The following is a 16,955-nucleotide window of genomic DNA, read 5'->3' as shown; positions in this document are numbered from 1 at the left end:
GGAGCCATTCCTAATGCAGAGCGGGACGAGAAAGCATCAGACCTGCCCCGTGCAGGTCTCAGAGGAGGCCACAGGGCCTGAGGCGCTTCAGGGCTGGAAAAGGAAAACAGGCTGTGACACGCCCCGAGTACAGGGGGTCACGCTGGGCCGGGGGCAGGGGCAGGCAGAAAGCTGCCGGGGCTGAGGAAAAGCCCTGCCCTACCCTGCTTACAGGGGAGCTGGGCTGGGGGCCGGGCGAGCTCCGTTTCCCCCCCTCAGGTGCGGAGACAGGGGCTCTCACCCTCCTTACAGGGTTGCCCCTCTCTCCGGGCAGCCAAAGGAGCACAACGGCAAAAGGCCAACCACAGCAAAGACCAGCCCTGCACGCAGGGAGGTCGCCCAGCGCAAAGCCGGCCGCGGCATCCTGAAGGTGCCCTGGCCTGGAGAAGCCCTTTGCCCAGAGGGCCCTTTGTGCTCCTCTTCAGCTCCAAGCTCGCTCTTGCCGCGCCGTTCCACACTTGAGCTCGAAGACACTGCCGCTCTTGCCTCGTGGTCCCACGGCTTCTGCCAATGGACGACGACACACTCAGGCCTGAGAAGCTCCAGACCCTGTGCCTGAAGGGAACCGCCACCCAACAGCCCACAGGGACATCCTCAAGCAGCCACCCACAGATGCCCTGGCTACCCAAAAGCCCCCAACCTCAGCTCCAAGCTGCTGCTCCTACCTCGCTGTTCCACTCCTGAGCTCAAAGAAGCCAATGCTGAAGCTTGCTCTTGCCTCGCCGTTCCACTCTTGAGCCCGCAGACGCCGCTCCGGCGGCTCAATCTTGCCTCGCCGTTCCACTCTTGAGCCCGCAGACGCCGCTCCTGCGGCTCAATCTTGCCTCGCCGTTCCACTCTTGAGCCCGCAGACGCCGCTCCGGCGGCTCGATCTTGCCTCGCCGTTCCACTCTTGAGCCCGCAGACGCCGCTCCGGCGGCTCGATCTTGCCTCGCCGTTCCACTCTTGAGCTCGCAGACGCTGCTCCGGCGGCTCGCTCTTGCCTCGCCGTTCCACTCTTGAGCCCGCAGACGCCGCTCCGGCGGCTCGATCTTGCCTCGCCGTTCCACTCTTGAGCTCGCAGACGCTGCTCCGGCGGCTCGCTCTTGCCTCGCCGTCCCAGGGCTTCTGCAAACGTTGACAAGAAATCAATCAGGCTAGAGAGACTCCATCTCCCAAAGGGAACCTCGATCCAACAGCCCCACAGGGAGATCCTCACACCACCACCCACACAGCCCCGCAGCTGCCCAAAAGCCTCCAACCTGAGCTGCACTCACCATGGCGACGTCCTGCGCAGTCCCACGCCGCGCTGGGAGCCGGGCCCTCTGGGCAAATGAAGCTGGGCATGCAAAGCAGCGGCCAAGAGGCTGCAGCCCTGCTTACAGGGGGCTCAAGCCGCTGCCCGGACTGCAAAGTGCCCGGGACTCCAGAGCACTGGCCCCGACTTACAGGGCAGCTCTGGCCCGCAGGGCCTATGGAGGCTCCTTTTCTCCAGTTCCGGGGCGCTCCCCGCTAACGGGGCGGGCGCCCCAGGCAGGCTGCCAGCTGAAGGGAGCACAAAGGCTCCCAGACCCGCAGCCTGCTTACAGGCCGGTCCACACCCAGGGAGCCACGGAGCTCGGCCTTCCCCCAAGGCAACAGGAACCAGACTCTAGGGTCAGGCAGTGGAGCCCACGGCCTAAAGCCGCGTGGCCCCAGGGCCCGCCAGCCCAGCCCCGAGGACGGGGAGGGCACACGCCCGGCCCCATGACTCCTGGCCCCACGCCTCTGAAAGGCCGGGGCCAGGGATACCCGCCTGATTACAGGGGGTCCCTCCAACCGCCCGCCGAGGCCAGGGGACGCACAAAACCCCACTTACGGGGCCGCCCCCTGCTGCCCGGCACCCCCCAACAAGCGCTACGGAGCACGGGCTGCGGCCTGCGCCCCACTTAGGGACAGGCCGCAGCCCGGCCGCAGCGCGGCAACGCAGCCGTCTGCAGGAGCCCCGGGAGCCTCCTCAACAAGGCCGCCAGGAATGCGCCGCCAGCCCATAGCAATGGCAAAGGCGGGACCGTGCCCTGCGGCACAGCGCTTCTTCAGCCTGCCCCCTGGCAAGGGCCCGGGAGCACTGGTTCCTGTCACCTGGCTAAAGGAGCCTCCCCAGCCCTGCTTACAGGGACCTGGGAGGGGCTGCTCCTGGGGACAAAGGGCGCTGCAAAAGGTCCTGACACGTGCCCCGAGTACAGGGCCCGCACGCTGGCAGCTCACCAGCACCACCGGCAGCGTGGGCGCCCGCCCAGGCCCTGGCTACAGGTGGGTCACGCTGCCCACGCTGCCGCTAAGGGGCTTGGCGCCGTCCTCAGAAAGCAGGGGCAAGGCCGGATGCTTTCTCCACCCGTGCATTTTGGGCACCCGCCTGTGGCTGCACAGAGCTCCTCTTTCCCTCCTGGGAAGTCTAAGCTACACTGCTCTATTTCTAAAGGTGGGGCTAAAGCACAAGCACGCTTCCTCACTCACACCAACTTAGGGGAACACAGGGAAGGGGAACACAGGAGAGGGGAAGACAGTCCCAGAAGAGGGAGCAAGTTCTGTGCAGCCAACCTGCTCTAGGGAGCCATTCCTAATGCAGAGCGGGACGAGAAAGCATCAGACCTGCCCCGTGCAGGTCTCAGAGGAGGCCACAGGGCCTGAGGCGCTTCAGGGCTGGAAAAGGAAAACAGGCTGTGACACGCCCCGAGTACAGGGGGTCACGCGGGGCCGGGGGCAGCGGCAGGCAGAAAGCTGCCGGGGCTGAGGAAAAGCCCTGCCCTACCCTGCTTACAGGGGAGCTGGGCTGGGGGCCGGGCGAGCTCCGTTTCCCCCCCTCAGGTGCGGAGACAGGGGCTCTCACCCTCCTTACAGGGTTGCCCCTCTCTCCGGGCAGCCAAAGGAGCACAACGGCAAAAGGCCAACCACAGCAAAGACCAGCCCTGCACGCAGGGAGGTCGCCCAGCGCAAAGCCGGCCGCGGCATCCTGAAGGTGCCCTGGCCTGGAGAAGCCCTTTGCCCAGAGGGCCCTTTGTGCTCCTCTTCAGCTCCAAGCTCGCTCTTGCCGCGCCGTTCCACACTTGAGCTCGAAGACACTGCCGCTCTTGCCTCGTGGTCCCACGGCTTCTGCCAATGGACGACGACACACTCAGGCCTGAGAAGCTCCAGACCCTGTGCCTGAAGGGAACCGCCACCCAACAGCCCCACAGGGACATCCTCAAGCAGCCACCCACAGATGCCCTGGCTACCCAAAAGCCCCCAACCTCAGCTCCAAGCTGCTGCTCCTACCTCGCTGTTCCACTCCTGAGCTCAAAGAAGCCAATGCTGAAGCTTGCTCTTGCCTCGCCGTTCCACTCTTGAGCCCGCAGACGCCGCTCCGGCGGCTCGATCTTGCCTCGCCGTTCCACTCTTGAGCCCGCAGACGCCGCTCCGGCGGCTCGATCTTGCCTCGCCGTTCCACTCTTGAGCCCGCAGACGCCGCTCCTGCGGCTCGATCTTGCCTCGCCGTTCCACTCTTGAGCCCGCAGACGCCGCTCCTGCGGCTCGCTCTTGCCTCACCGTCCCAGGGCTTCTGCAAACGTTGACAAGAAATCAATCAGGCTAGAGAGACTCCATCTCCCAAAGGGAACCTCGATCCAACAGCCCCACAGGGAGATCCTCACGCCACCAACCACACAGCCCCGCAGCTGCCCAAAAGCCTCCAACCTGAGCTGCATTCACCATGGCGACGTCCGGCGCAGTCCCACGCCGCGCTGGGAGCCGGGCCCTCTGGGCAAATGAAGCTGGGCATGCAAAGCAGCGGCCAAGAGGCTGCAGCCCTGCTTACAGGGGGCTCAAGCCGCTGCCTGGACTGCAAAGTGCCCGGGACTCCAGAGCACTGGCCCCGACTTACAGGGCAGCTCTGGCCCGCAGGGCCTATGGAGGCTCCTTTTCTCCAGTTCCGGGGCGCTCCCCGCTAACGGGGCGGGCGCCCCAGGCAGGCTGCCAGCTGAAGGGAGCACAAAGGCTCCCAGACCCGCAGCCTGCTTACAGGCCGGTCCACACCCAGGGAGCCACGGAGCTCGGCCTTCCCCCAAGGCAACAGGAACCAGACTCTAGGGTCAGGCAGTGGAGCCCACGGCCTAAAGCCGCGTGGCCCCAGGGCCCGCCAGCCCAGCCCCGAGGACGGGGAGGGCACACGCCCGGCCCCATGACTCCTGGCCCCACGCCTCTGAAAGGCCGGGGCCAGGGATACCCGCCTGATTACAGGGGGTCCCTCCAACCGCCCGCCGAGGCCAGGGGACGCACAAAACCCCACTTACGGGGCTGCCCCCTGCTGCCCGGCACCCCCCAACAAGCGCTACGGAGCACGGGCTGCGGCCTGCGCCCCACTTAGGTACAGGCCGCAGCCCGGCCGCAGCACGGCAACGCAGCCGTCTGCAGGAGCCCCGGGAGCCTCCTCAACAAGGCCGCCAGGAATGCGCCGCCAGCCCATAGCAATGGCAAAGGCGGGACCGTGCCCTGCGGCACAGCGCTTCTTCAGCCTGCCCCCTGGCAAGGGCCCGGGAGCACTGGTTCCTGTCACCTGGCTAAAGGAGCCTCCCCAGCCCTGCTTACAGGGACCTGGGAGGGGCTGCTCCTGGGGACAAAGGGCGCTGCAAAAGGTCCTGACACGTGCCCCGAGTACAGGGCCCGCACGCTGGCAGCTCACCAGCACCACCGGCAGCGTGGGCGCCCGCCCAGGCCCTGGCTACAGGTGGGTCACGCTGCCCACGCTGCCGCTAAGGGGCTTGGCGCCGTCCTCAGAAAGCAGGGGCAAGGCCGGATGCTTTCTCCACCCGTGCATTTTGGGCACCCGCCTGTGGCTGCACAGAGCTCCTCTTTCCCTCCTGGGAAGTCTAAGCTACACTGCTCTATTTCTAAAGGTGGGGCTAAAGCACAAGCACGCTTCCTCACTCACACCAACTTAGGGGAACACAGGGAAGGGGAACACAGGAGAGGGGAAGACAGTCCCAGAAGAGGGAGCAAGTTCTGTGCAGCCAACCTGCTCTAGGGAGCCATTCCTAATGCAGAGCGGGACGAGAAAGCATCAGACCTGCCCCGTGCAGGTCTCAGAGGAGGCCACAGGGCCTGAGGCGCTTCAGGGCTGGAAAAGGAAAACAGGCTGTGACACGCCCCGAGTACAGGGGGTCACGCTGGGCCGGGGGCAGCGGCAGGCAGAAAGCTGCCGGGGCTGAGGAAAAGCCCTGCCCTACCCTGCTTACAGGGGAGCTGGGCTGGGGGCCGGGCGAGCTCCGTTTCCCCCCCTCAGGTGCGGAGACAGGGGCTCTCACCCTCCTTACAGGGTTGCCCCTCTCTCCGGGCAGCCAAAGGAGCACAACGGCAAAAGGCCAACCACAGCAAAGACCAGCCCTGCACGCAGGGAGGTCGCCCAGCGCAAAGCCGGCCGCGGCATCCTGAAGGTGCCCTGGCCTGGAGAAGCCCTTTGCCCAGAGGGCCCTTTGTGCTCCTCTTCAGCTCCAAGCTCGCTCTTGCCGCGCCGTTCCACACTTGAGCTCGAAGACACTGCCGCTCTTGCCTCGTGGTCCCACGGCTTCTGCCAATGGACGACGACACACTCAGGCCTGAGAAGCTCCAGACCCTGTGCCTGAAGGGAACCGCCACCCAACAGCCCACAGGGACATCCTCAAGCAGCCACCCACAGATGCCCTGGCTACCCAAAAGCCCCCAACCTCAGCTCCAAGCTGCTGCTCCTACCTCGCTGTTCCACTCCTGAGCTCAAAGAAGCCAATGCTGAAGCTTGCTCTTGCCTCGCCGTTCCACTCTTGAGCCCGCAGACGCCGCTCCTGCGGCTCGCTCTTGCCTCACCGTCCCAGGGCTTCTGCAAACGTTGACAAGAAATCAATCAGGCTAGAGAGACTCCATCTCCCAAAGGGAACCTCGATCCAACAGCCCCACAGGGAGATCCTCACGCCACCAACCACACAGCCCCGCAGCTGCCCAAAAGCCTCCAACCTGAGCTGCATTCACCATGGCGACGTCCGGCGCAGTCCCACGCCGCGCTGGGAGCCGGGCCCTCTGGGCAAATGAAGCTGGGCATGCAAAGCAGCGGCCAAGAGGCTGCAGCCCTGCTTACAGGGGGCTCAAGCCGCTGCCTGGACTGCAAAGTGCCCGGGACTCCAGAGCACTGGCCCCGACTTACAGGGCAGCTCTGGCCCGCAGGGCCTATGGAGGCTCCTTTTCTCCAGTTCCGGGGCGCTCCCCGCTAACGGGGCGGGCGCCCCAGGCAGGCTGCCAGCTGAAGGGAGCACAAAGGCTCCCAGACCCGCAGCCTGCTTACAGGCCGGTCCACACCCAGGGAGCCACGGAGCTCGGCCTTCCCCCAAGGCAACAGGAACCAGACTCTAGGGTCAGGCAGTGGAGCCCACGGCCTAAAGCCGCGTGGCCCCAGGGCCCGCCAGCCCAGCCCCGAGGACGGGGAGGGCACACGCCCGGCCCCATGACTCCTGGCCCCACGCCTCTGAAAGGCCGGGGCCAGGGATACCCGCCTGATTACAGGGGGTCCCTCCAACCGCCCGCCGAGGCCAGGGGACGCACAAAACCCCACTTACGGGGCCGCCCCCTGCTGCCCGGCACCCCCCAACAAGCGCTACGGAGCACGGGCTGCGGCCTGCGCCCCACTTAGGGACAGGCCGCAGCCCGGCCGCAGCGCGGCAACGCAGCCGTCTGCAGGAGCCCCGGGAGCCTCCTCAACAAGGCCGCCAGGAATGCGCCGCCAGCCCATAGCAATGGCAAAGGCGGGACCGTGCCCTGCGGCACAGCGCTTCTTCAGCCTGCCCCCTGGCAAGGGCCCGGGAGCACTGGTTCCTGTCACCTGGCTAAAGGAGCCTCCCCAGCCCTGCTTACAGGGACCTGGGAGGGGCTGCTCCTGGGGACAAAGGGCGCTGCAAAAGGTCCTGACACGTGCCCCGAGTACAGGGCCCGCACGCTGGCAGCTCACCAGCACCACCGGCAGCGTGGGCGCCCGCCCAGGCCCTGGCTACAGGTGGGTCACGCTGCCCACGCTGCCGCTAAGGGGCTTGGCGCCGTCCTCAGAAAGCAGGGGCAAGGCCGGATGCTTTCTCCACCCGTGCATTTTGGGCACCCGCCTGTGGCTGCACAGAGCTCCTCTTTCCCTCCTGGGAAGTCTAAGCTACACTGCTCTATTTCTAAAGGTGGGGCTAAAGCACAAGCACGCTTCCTCACTCACACCAACTTAGGGGAACACAGGGAAGGGGAACACAGGAGAGGGGAAGACAGTCCCAGAAGAGGGAGCAAGTTCTGTGCAGCCAACCTGCTCTAGGGAGCCATTCCTAATGCAGAGCGGGACGAGAAAGCATCAGACCTGCCCCGTGCAGGTCTCAGAGGAGGCCACAGGGCCTGAGGCGCTTCAGGGCTGGAAAAGGAAAACAGGCTGTGACACGCCCCGAGTACAGGGGGTCACGCTGGGCCGGGGGCAGGGGCAGGCAGAAAGCTGCCGGGGCTGAGGAAAAGCCCTGCCCTACCCTGCTTACAGGGGAGCTGGGCTGGGGGCCGGGCGAGCTCCGTTTCCCCCCCTCAGGTGCGGAGACAGGGGCTCTCACCCTCCTTACAGGGTTGCCCCTCTCTCCGGGCAGCCAAAGGAGCACAACGGCAAAAGGCCAACCACAGCAAAGACCAGCCCTGCACGCAGGGAGGTCGCCCAGCGCAAAGCCGGCCGCGGCATCCTGAAGGTGCCCTGGCCTGGAGAAGCCCTTTGCCCAGAGGGCCCTTTGTGCTCCTCTTCAGCTCCAAGCTCGCTCTTGCCGCGCCGTTCCACACTTGAGCTCGAAGACACTGCCGCTCTTGCCTCGTGGTCCCACGGCTTCTGCCAATGGACGACGACACACTCAGGCCTGAGAAGCTCCAGACCCTGTGCCTGAAGGGAACCGCCACCCAACAGCCCACAGGGACATCCTCAAGCAGCCACCCACAGATGCCCTGGCTACCCAAAAGCCCCCAACCTCAGCTCCAAGCTGCTGCTCCTACCTCGCTGTTCCACTCCTGAGCTCAAAGAAGCCAATGCTGAAGCTTGCTCTTGCCTCGCCGTTCCACTCTTGAGCCCGCAGACGCCGCTCCGGCGGCTCAATCTTGCCTCGCCGTTCCACTCTTGAGCCCGCAGACGCCGCTCCTGCGGCTCAATCTTGCCTCGCCGTTCCACTCTTGAGCCCGCAGACGCCGCTCCGGCGGCTCGATCTTGCCTCGCCGTTCCACTCTTGAGCCCGCAGACGCCGCTCCGGCGGCTCGATCTTGCCTCGCCGTTCCACTCTTGAGCTCGCAGACGCTGCTCCGGCGGCTCGCTCTTGCCTCGCCGTTCCACTCTTGAGCCCGCAGACGCCGCTCCGGCGGCTCGATCTTGCCTCGCCGTTCCACTCTTGAGCTCGCAGACGCTGCTCCGGCGGCTCGCTCTTGCCTCGCCGTCCCAGGGCTTCTGCAAACGTTGACAAGAAATCAATCAGGCTAGAGAGACTCCATCTCCCAAAGGGAACCTCGATCCAACAGCCCCACAGGGAGATCCTCACACCACCACCCACACAGCCCCGCAGCTGCCCAAAAGCCTCCAACCTGAGCTGCACTCACCATGGCGACGTCCTGCGCAGTCCCACGCCGCGCTGGGAGCCGGGCCCTCTGGGCAAATGAAGCTGGGCATGCAAAGCAGCGGCCAAGAGGCTGCAGCCCTGCTTACAGGGGGCTCAAGCCGCTGCCCGGACTGCAAAGTGCCCGGGACTCCAGAGCACTGGCCCCGACTTACAGGGCAGCTCTGGCCCGCAGGGCCTATGGAGGCTCCTTTTCTCCAGTTCCGGGGCGCTCCCCGCTAACGGGGCGGGCGCCCCAGGCAGGCTGCCAGCTGAAGGGAGCACAAAGGCTCCCAGACCCGCAGCCTGCTTACAGGCCGGTCCACACCCAGGGAGCCACGGAGCTCGGCCTTCCCCCAAGGCAACAGGAACCAGACTCTAGGGTCAGGCAGTGGAGCCCACGGCCTAAAGCCGCGTGGCCCCAGGGCCCGCCAGCCCAGCCCCGAGGACGGGGAGGGCACACGCCCGGCCCCATGACTCCTGGCCCCACGCCTCTGAAAGGCCGGGGCCAGGGATACCCGCCTGATTACAGGGGGTCCCTCCAACCGCCCGCCGAGGCCAGGGGACGCACAAAACCCCACTTACGGGGCCGCCCCCTGCTGCCCGGCACCCCCCAACAAGCGCTACGGAGCACGGGCTGCGGCCTGCGCCCCACTTAGGGACAGGCCGCAGCCCGGCCGCAGCGCGGCAACGCAGCCGTCTGCAGGAGCCCCGGGAGCCTCCTCAACAAGGCCGCCAGGAATGCGCCGCCAGCCCATAGCAATGGCAAAGGCGGGACCGTGCCCTGCGGCACAGCGCTTCTTCAGCCTGCCCCCTGGCAAGGGCCCGGGAGCACTGGTTCCTGTCACCTGGCTAAAGGAGCCTCCCCAGCCCTGCTTACAGGGACCTGGGAGGGGCTGCTCCTGGGGACAAAGGGCGCTGCAAAAGGTCCTGACACGTGCCCCGAGTACAGGGCCCGCACGCTGGCAGCTCACCAGCACCACCGGCAGCGTGGGCGCCCGCCCAGGCCCTGGCTACAGGTGGGTCACGCTGCCCACGCTGCCGCTAAGGGGCTTGGCGCCGTCCTCAGAAAGCAGGGGCAAGGCCGGATGCTTTCTCCACCCGTGCATTTTGGGCACCCGCCTGTGGCTGCACAGAGCTCCTCTTTCCCTCCTGGGAAGTCTAAGCTACACTGCTCTATTTCTAAAGGTGGGGCTAAAGCACAAGCACGCTTCCTCACTCACACCAACTTAGGGGAACACAGGGAAGGGGAACACAGGAGAGGGGAAGACAGTCCCAGAAGAGGGAGCAAGTTCTGTGCAGCCAACCTGCTCTAGGGAGCCATTCCTAATGCAGAGCGGGACGAGAAAGCATCAGACCTGCCCCGTGCAGGTCTCAGAGGAGGCCACAGGGCCTGAGGCGCTTCAGGGCTGGAAAAGGAAAACAGGCTGTGACACGCCCCGAGTACAGGGGGTCACGCGGGGCCGGGGGCAGCGGCAGGCAGAAAGCTGCCGGGGCTGAGGAAAAGCCCTGCCCTACCCTGCTTACAGGGGAGCTGGGCTGGGGGCCGGGCGAGCTCCGTTTCCCCCCCTCAGGTGCGGAGACAGGGGCTCTCACCCTCCTTACAGGGTTGCCCCTCTCTCCGGGCAGCCAAAGGAGCACAACGGCAAAAGGCCAACCACAGCAAAGACCAGCCCTGCACGCAGGGAGGTCGCCCAGCGCAAAGCCGGCCGCGGCATCCTGAAGGTGCCCTGGCCTGGAGAAGCCCTTTGCCCAGAGGGCCCTTTGTGCTCCTCTTCAGCTCCAAGCTCGCTCTTGCCGCGCCGTTCCACACTTGAGCTCGAAGACACTGCCGCTCTTGCCTCGTGGTCCCACGGCTTCTGCCAATGGACGACGACACACTCAGGCCTGAGAAGCTCCAGACCCTGTGCCTGAAGGGAACCGCCACCCAACAGCCCCACAGGGACATCCTCAAGCAGCCACCCACAGATGCCCTGGCTACCCAAAAGCCCCCAACCTCAGCTCCAAGCTGCTGCTCCTACCTCGCTGTTCCACTCCTGAGCTCAAAGAAGCCAATGCTGAAGCTTGCTCTTGCCTCGCCGTTCCACTCTTGAGCCCGCAGACGCCGCTCCGGCGGCTCGATCTTGCCTCGCCGTTCCACTCTTGAGCCCGCAGACGCCGCTCCGGCGGCTCGATCTTGCCTCGCCGTTCCACTCTTGAGCCCGCAGACGCCGCTCCTGCGGCTCGATCTTGCCTCGCCGTTCCACTCTTGAGCCCGCAGACGCCGCTCCTGCGGCTCGCTCTTGCCTCACCGTCCCAGGGCTTCTGCAAACGTTGACAAGAAATCAATCAGGCTAGAGAGACTCCATCTCCCAAAGGGAACCTCGATCCAACAGCCCCACAGGGAGATCCTCACGCCACCAACCACACAGCCCCGCAGCTGCCCAAAAGCCTCCAACCTGAGCTGCATTCACCATGGCGACGTCCGGCGCAGTCCCACGCCGCGCTGGGAGCCGGGCCCTCTGGGCAAATGAAGCTGGGCATGCAAAGCAGCGGCCAAGAGGCTGCAGCCCTGCTTACAGGGGGCTCAAGCCGCTGCCTGGACTGCAAAGTGCCCGGGACTCCAGAGCACTGGCCCCGACTTACAGGGCAGCTCTGGCCCGCAGGGCCTATGGAGGCTCCTTTTCTCCAGTTCCGGGGCGCTCCCCGCTAACGGGGCGGGCGCCCCAGGCAGGCTGCCAGCTGAAGGGAGCACAAAGGCTCCCAGACCCGCAGCCTGCTTACAGGCCGGTCCACACCCAGGGAGCCACGGAGCTCGGCCTTCCCCCAAGGCAACAGGAACCAGACTCTAGGGTCAGGCAGTGGAGCCCACGGCCTAAAGCCGCGTGGCCCCAGGGCCCGCCAGCCCAGCCCCGAGGACGGGGAGGGCACACGCCCGGCCCCATGACTCCTGGCCCCACGCCTCTGAAAGGCCGGGGCCAGGGATACCCGCCTGATTACAGGGGGTCCCTCCAACCGCCCGCCGAGGCCAGGGGACGCACAAAACCCCACTTACGGGGCTGCCCCCTGCTGCCCGGCACCCCCCAACAAGCGCTACGGAGCACGGGCTGCGGCCTGCGCCCCACTTAGGTACAGGCCGCAGCCCGGCCGCAGCACGGCAACGCAGCCGTCTGCAGGAGCCCCGGGAGCCTCCTCAACAAGGCCGCCAGGAATGCGCCGCCAGCCCATAGCAATGGCAAAGGCGGGACCGTGCCCTGCGGCACAGCGCTTCTTCAGCCTGCCCCCTGGCAAGGGCCCGGGAGCACTGGTTCCTGTCACCTGGCTAAAGGAGCCTCCCCAGCCCTGCTTACAGGGACCTGGGAGGGGCTGCTCCTGGGGACAAAGGGCGCTGCAAAAGGTCCTGACACGTGCCCCGAGTACAGGGCCCGCACGCTGGCAGCTCACCAGCACCACCGGCAGCGTGGGCGCCCGCCCAGGCCCTGGCTACAGGTGGGTCACGCTGCCCACGCTGCCGCTAAGGGGCTTGGCGCCGTCCTCAGAAAGCAGGGGCAAGGCCGGATGCTTTCTCCACCCGTGCATTTTGGGCACCCGCCTGTGGCTGCACAGAGCTCCTCTTTCCCTCCTGGGAAGTCTAAGCTACACTGCTCTATTTCTAAAGGTGGGGCTAAAGCACAAGCACGCTTCCTCACTCACACCAACTTAGGGGAACACAGGGAAGGGGAACACAGGAGAGGGGAAGACAGTCCCAGAAGAGGGAGCAAGTTCTGTGCAGCCAACCTGCTCTAGGGAGCCATTCCTAATGCAGAGCGGGACGAGAAAGCATCAGACCTGCCCCGTGCAGGTCTCAGAGGAGGCCACAGGGCCTGAGGCGCTTCAGGGCTGGAAAAGGAAAACAGGCTGTGACACGCCCCGAGTACAGGGGGTCACGCTGGGCCGGGGGCAGGGGCAGGCAGAAAGCTGCCGGGGCTGAGGAAAAGCCCTGCCCTACCCTGCTTACAGGGGAGCTGGGCTGGGGGCCGGGCGAGCTCCGTTTCCCCCCCTCAGGTGCGGAGACAGGGGCTCTCACCCTCCTTACAGGGTTGCCCCTCTCTCCGGGCAGCCAAAGGAGCACAACGGCAAAAGGCCAACCACAGCAAAGACCAGCCCTGCACGCAGGGAGGTCGCCCAGCGCAAAGCCGGCCGCGGCATCCTGAAGGTGCCCTGGCCTGGAGAAGCCCTTTGCCCAGAGGGCCCTTTGTGCTCCTCTTCAGCTCCAAGCTCGCTCTTGCCGCGCCGTTCCACACTTGAGCTCGAAGACACTGCCGCTCTTGCCTCGTGGTCCCACGGCTTCTGCCAATGGACGACGACACACTCAGGCCTGAGAAGCTCCAGACCCTGTGCCTGAAGGGAACCGCCACCCAACAGCCCACAGGGACATCCTCAAGCAGCCACCCACAGATGCCCTGGCTACCCAAAAGCCCCCAACCTCAGCTCCAAGCTGCTGCTCCTACCTCGCTGTTCCACTCCTGAGCTCAAAGAAGCCAATGCTGAAGCTTGCTCTTGCCTCGCCGTTCCACTCTTGAGCCCGCAGACGCCGCTCCGGCGGCTCAATCTTGCCTCGCCGTTCCACTCTTGAGCCCGCAGACGCCGCTCCTGCGGCTCAATCTTGCCTCGCCGTTCCACTCTTGAGCCCGCAGACGCCGCTCCGGCGGCTCGATCTTGCCTCGCCGTTCCACTCTTGAGCCCGCAGACGCCGCTCCGGCGGCTCGATCTTGCCTCGCCGTTCCACTCTTGAGCTCGCAGACGCTGCTCCGGCGGCTCGCTCTTGCCTCGCCGTTCCACTCTTGAGCCCGCAGACGCCGCTCCGGCGGCTCGATCTTGCCTCGCCGTTCCACTCTTGAGCTCGCAGACGCTGCTCCGGCGGCTCGCTCTTGCCTCGCCGTCCCAGGGCTTCTGCAAACGTTGACAAGAAATCAATCAGGCTAGAGAGACTCCATCTCCCAAAGGGAACCTCGATCCAACAGCCCCACAGGGAGATCCTCACACCACCACCCACACAGCCCCGCAGCTGCCCAAAAGCCTCCAACCTGAGCTGCACTCACCATGGCGACGTCCTGCGCAGTCCCACGCCGCGCTGGGAGCCGGGCCCTCTGGGCAAATGAAGCTGGGCATGCAAAGCAGCGGCCAAGAGGCTGCAGCCCTGCTTACAGGGGGCTCAAGCCGCTGCCCGGACTGCAAAGTGCCCGGGACTCCAGAGCACTGGCCCCGACTTACAGGGCAGCTCTGGCCCGCAGGGCCTATGGAGGCTCCTTTTCTCCAGTTCCGGGGCGCTCCCCGCTAACGGGGCGGGCGCCCCAGGCAGGCTGCCAGCTGAAGGGAGCACAAAGGCTCCCAGACCCGCAGCCTGCTTACAGGCCGGTCCACACCCAGGGAGCCACGGAGCTCGGCCTTCCCCCAAGGCAACAGGAACCAGACTCTAGGGTCAGGCAGTGGAGCCCACGGCCTAAAGCCGCGTGGCCCCAGGGCCCGCCAGCCCAGCCCCGAGGACGGGGAGGGCACACGCCCGGCCCCATGACTCCTGGCCCCACGCCTCTGAAAGGCCGGGGCCAGGGATACCCGCCTGATTACAGGGGGTCCCTCCAACCGCCCGCCGAGGCCAGGGGACGCACAAAACCCCACTTACGGGGCCGCCCCCTGCTGCCCGGCACCCCCCAACAAGCGCTACGGAGCACGGGCTGCGGCCTGCGCCCCACTTAGGGACAGGCCGCAGCCCGGCCGCAGCGCGGCAACGCAGCCGTCTGCAGGAGCCCCGGGAGCCTCCTCAACAAGGCCGCCAGGAACGCGCCGCCAGCCCATAGCAATGGCAAAGGCGGGACCGTGCCCTGCGGCACAGCGCTTCTTCAGCCTGCCCCCTGGCAAGGGCCCGGGAGCACTGGTTCCTGTCACCTGGCTAAAGGAGCCTCCCCAGCCCTGCTTACAGGGACCTGGGAGGGGCTGCTCCTGGGGACAAAGGGCGCTGCAAAAGGTCCTGACACGTGCCCCGAGTACAGGGCCCGCACGCTGGCAGCTCACCAGCACCACCGGCAGCGTGGGCGCCCGCCCAGGCCCTGGCTACAGGTGGGTCACGCTGCCCACGCTGCCGCTAAGGGGCTTGGCGCCGTCCTCAGAAAGCAGGGGCAAGGCCGGATGCTTTCTCCACCCGTGCATTTTGGGCACCCGCCTGTGGCTGCACAGAGCTCCTCTTTCCCTCCTGGGAAGTCTAAGCTACACTGCTCTATTTCTAAAGGTGGGGCTAAAGCACAAGCACGCTTCCTCACTCACACCAACTTAGGGGAACACAGGGAAGGGGAACACAGGAGAGGGGAAGACAGTCCCAGAAGAGGGAGCAAGTTCTGTGCAGCCAACCTGCTCTAGGGAGCCATTCCTAATGCAGAGCGGGACGAGAAAGCATCAGACCTGCCCCGTGCAGGTCTCAGAGGAGGCCACAGGGCCTGAGGCGCTTCAGGGCTGGAAAAGGAAAACAGGCTGTGACACGCCCCGAGTACAGGGGGTCACGCTGGGCCGGGGGCAGGGGCAGGCAGAAAGCTGCCGGGGCTGAGGAAAAGCCCTGCCCTACCCTGCTTACAGGGGAGCTGGGCTGGGGGCCGGGCGAGCTCCGTTTCCCCCCCTCAGGTGCGGAGACAGGGGCTCTCACCCTCCTTACAGGGTTGCCCCTCTCTCCGGGCAGCCAAAGGAGCACAACGGCAAAAGGCCAACCACAGCAAAGACCAGCCCTGCACGCAGGGAGGTCGCCCAGCGCAAAGCCGGCCGCGGCATCCTGAAGGTGCCCTGGCCTGGAGAAGCCCTTTGCCCAGAGGGCCCTTTGTGCTCCTCTTCAGCTCCAAGCTCGCTCTTGCCGCGCCGTTCCACACTTGAGCTCGAAGACACTGCCGCTCTTGCCTCGTGGTCCCACGGCTTCTGCCAATGGACGACGACACACTCAGGCCTGAGAAGCTCCAGACCCTGTGCCTGAAGGGAACCGCCACCCAACAGCCCCACAGGGACATCCTCAAGCAGCCACCCACAGATGCCCTGGCTACCCAAAAGCCCCCAACCTCAGCTCCAAGCTGCTGCTCCTACCTCGCTGTTCCACTCCTGAGCTCAAAGAAGCCAATGCTGAAGCTTGCTCTTGCCTCGCCGTTCCACTCTTGAGCCCGCAGACGCCGCTCCGGCGGCTCGATCTTGCCTCGCCGTTCCACTCTTGAGCCCGCAGACGCCGCTCCGGCGGCTCGATCTTGCCTCGCCGTTCCACTCTTGAGCCCGCAGACGCCGCTCCTGCGGCTCGATCTTGCCTCGCCGTTCCACTCTTGAGCCCGCAGACGCCGCTCCTGCGGCTCGCTCTTGCCTCACCGTCCCAGGGCTTCTGCAAACGTTGACAAGAAATCAATCAGGCTAGAGAGACTCCATCTCCCAAAGGGAACCTCGATCCAACAGCCCCACAGGGAGATCCTCACGCCACCAACCACACAGCCCCGCAGCTGCCCAAAAGCCTCCAACCTGAGCTGCATTCACCATGGCGACGTCCGGCGCAGTCCCACGCCGCGCTGGGAGCCGGGCCCTCTGGGCAAATGAAGCTGGGCATGCAAAGCAGCGGCCAAGAGGCTGCAGCCCTGCTTACAGGGGGCTCAAGCCGCTGCCTGGACTGCAAAGTGCCCGGGACTCCAGAGCACTGGCCCCGACTTACAGGGCAGCTCTGGCCCGCAGGGCCTATGGAGGCTCCTTTTCTCCAGTTCCGGGGCGCTCCCCGCTAACGGGGCGGGCGCCCCAGGCAGGCTGCCAGCTGAAGGGAGCACAAAGGCTCCCAGACCCGCAGCCTGCTTACAGGCCGGTCCACACCCAGGGAGCCACGGAGCTCGGCCTTCCCCCAAGGCAACAGGAACCAGACTCTAGGGTCAGGCAGTGGAGCCCACGGCCTAAAGCCGCGTGGCCCCAGGGCCCGCCAGCCCAGCCCCGAGGACGGGGAGGGCACACGCCCGGCCCCATGACTCCTGGCCCCACACCTCTGAAAGGCCGGGGCCAGGGATACCCGCCTGATTACAGGGGGTCCCTCCAACCGCCCGCCGAGGCCAGGGGACGCACAAAACCCCACTTACGGGGCCGCCCCCTGCTGCCCGGCACCCCCCAACAAGCGCTACGGAGCACGGGCTGCGGCCTGCGCCCCACTTAGGTACAGGCCGCAGCCCGGCCGCAGCGCGGCAACGCAGCCGTCTGCAGGAGCCCCGGGAGCCTCCTCAACAAGGCCGCCAGGAATGCGCCGCCAGCCCATAGCAATGGCAAAGGCGGGACCGTGCCCTGCGGCACAGCGCTTCTTCAGCCTGCCCC

The sequence above is a fragment of the Passer domesticus genome, chromosome 5, assembly GCF_036417665.1.
Source record: "Passer domesticus isolate bPasDom1 chromosome 5, bPasDom1.hap1, whole genome shotgun sequence".
NCBI lineage: Eukaryota > Metazoa > Chordata > Aves > Passeriformes > Passeridae > Passer > Passer domesticus.
The sequence above is the reverse complement of the archived record's forward strand: the minus strand, read 5'-3'. Positions refer to the sequence as shown.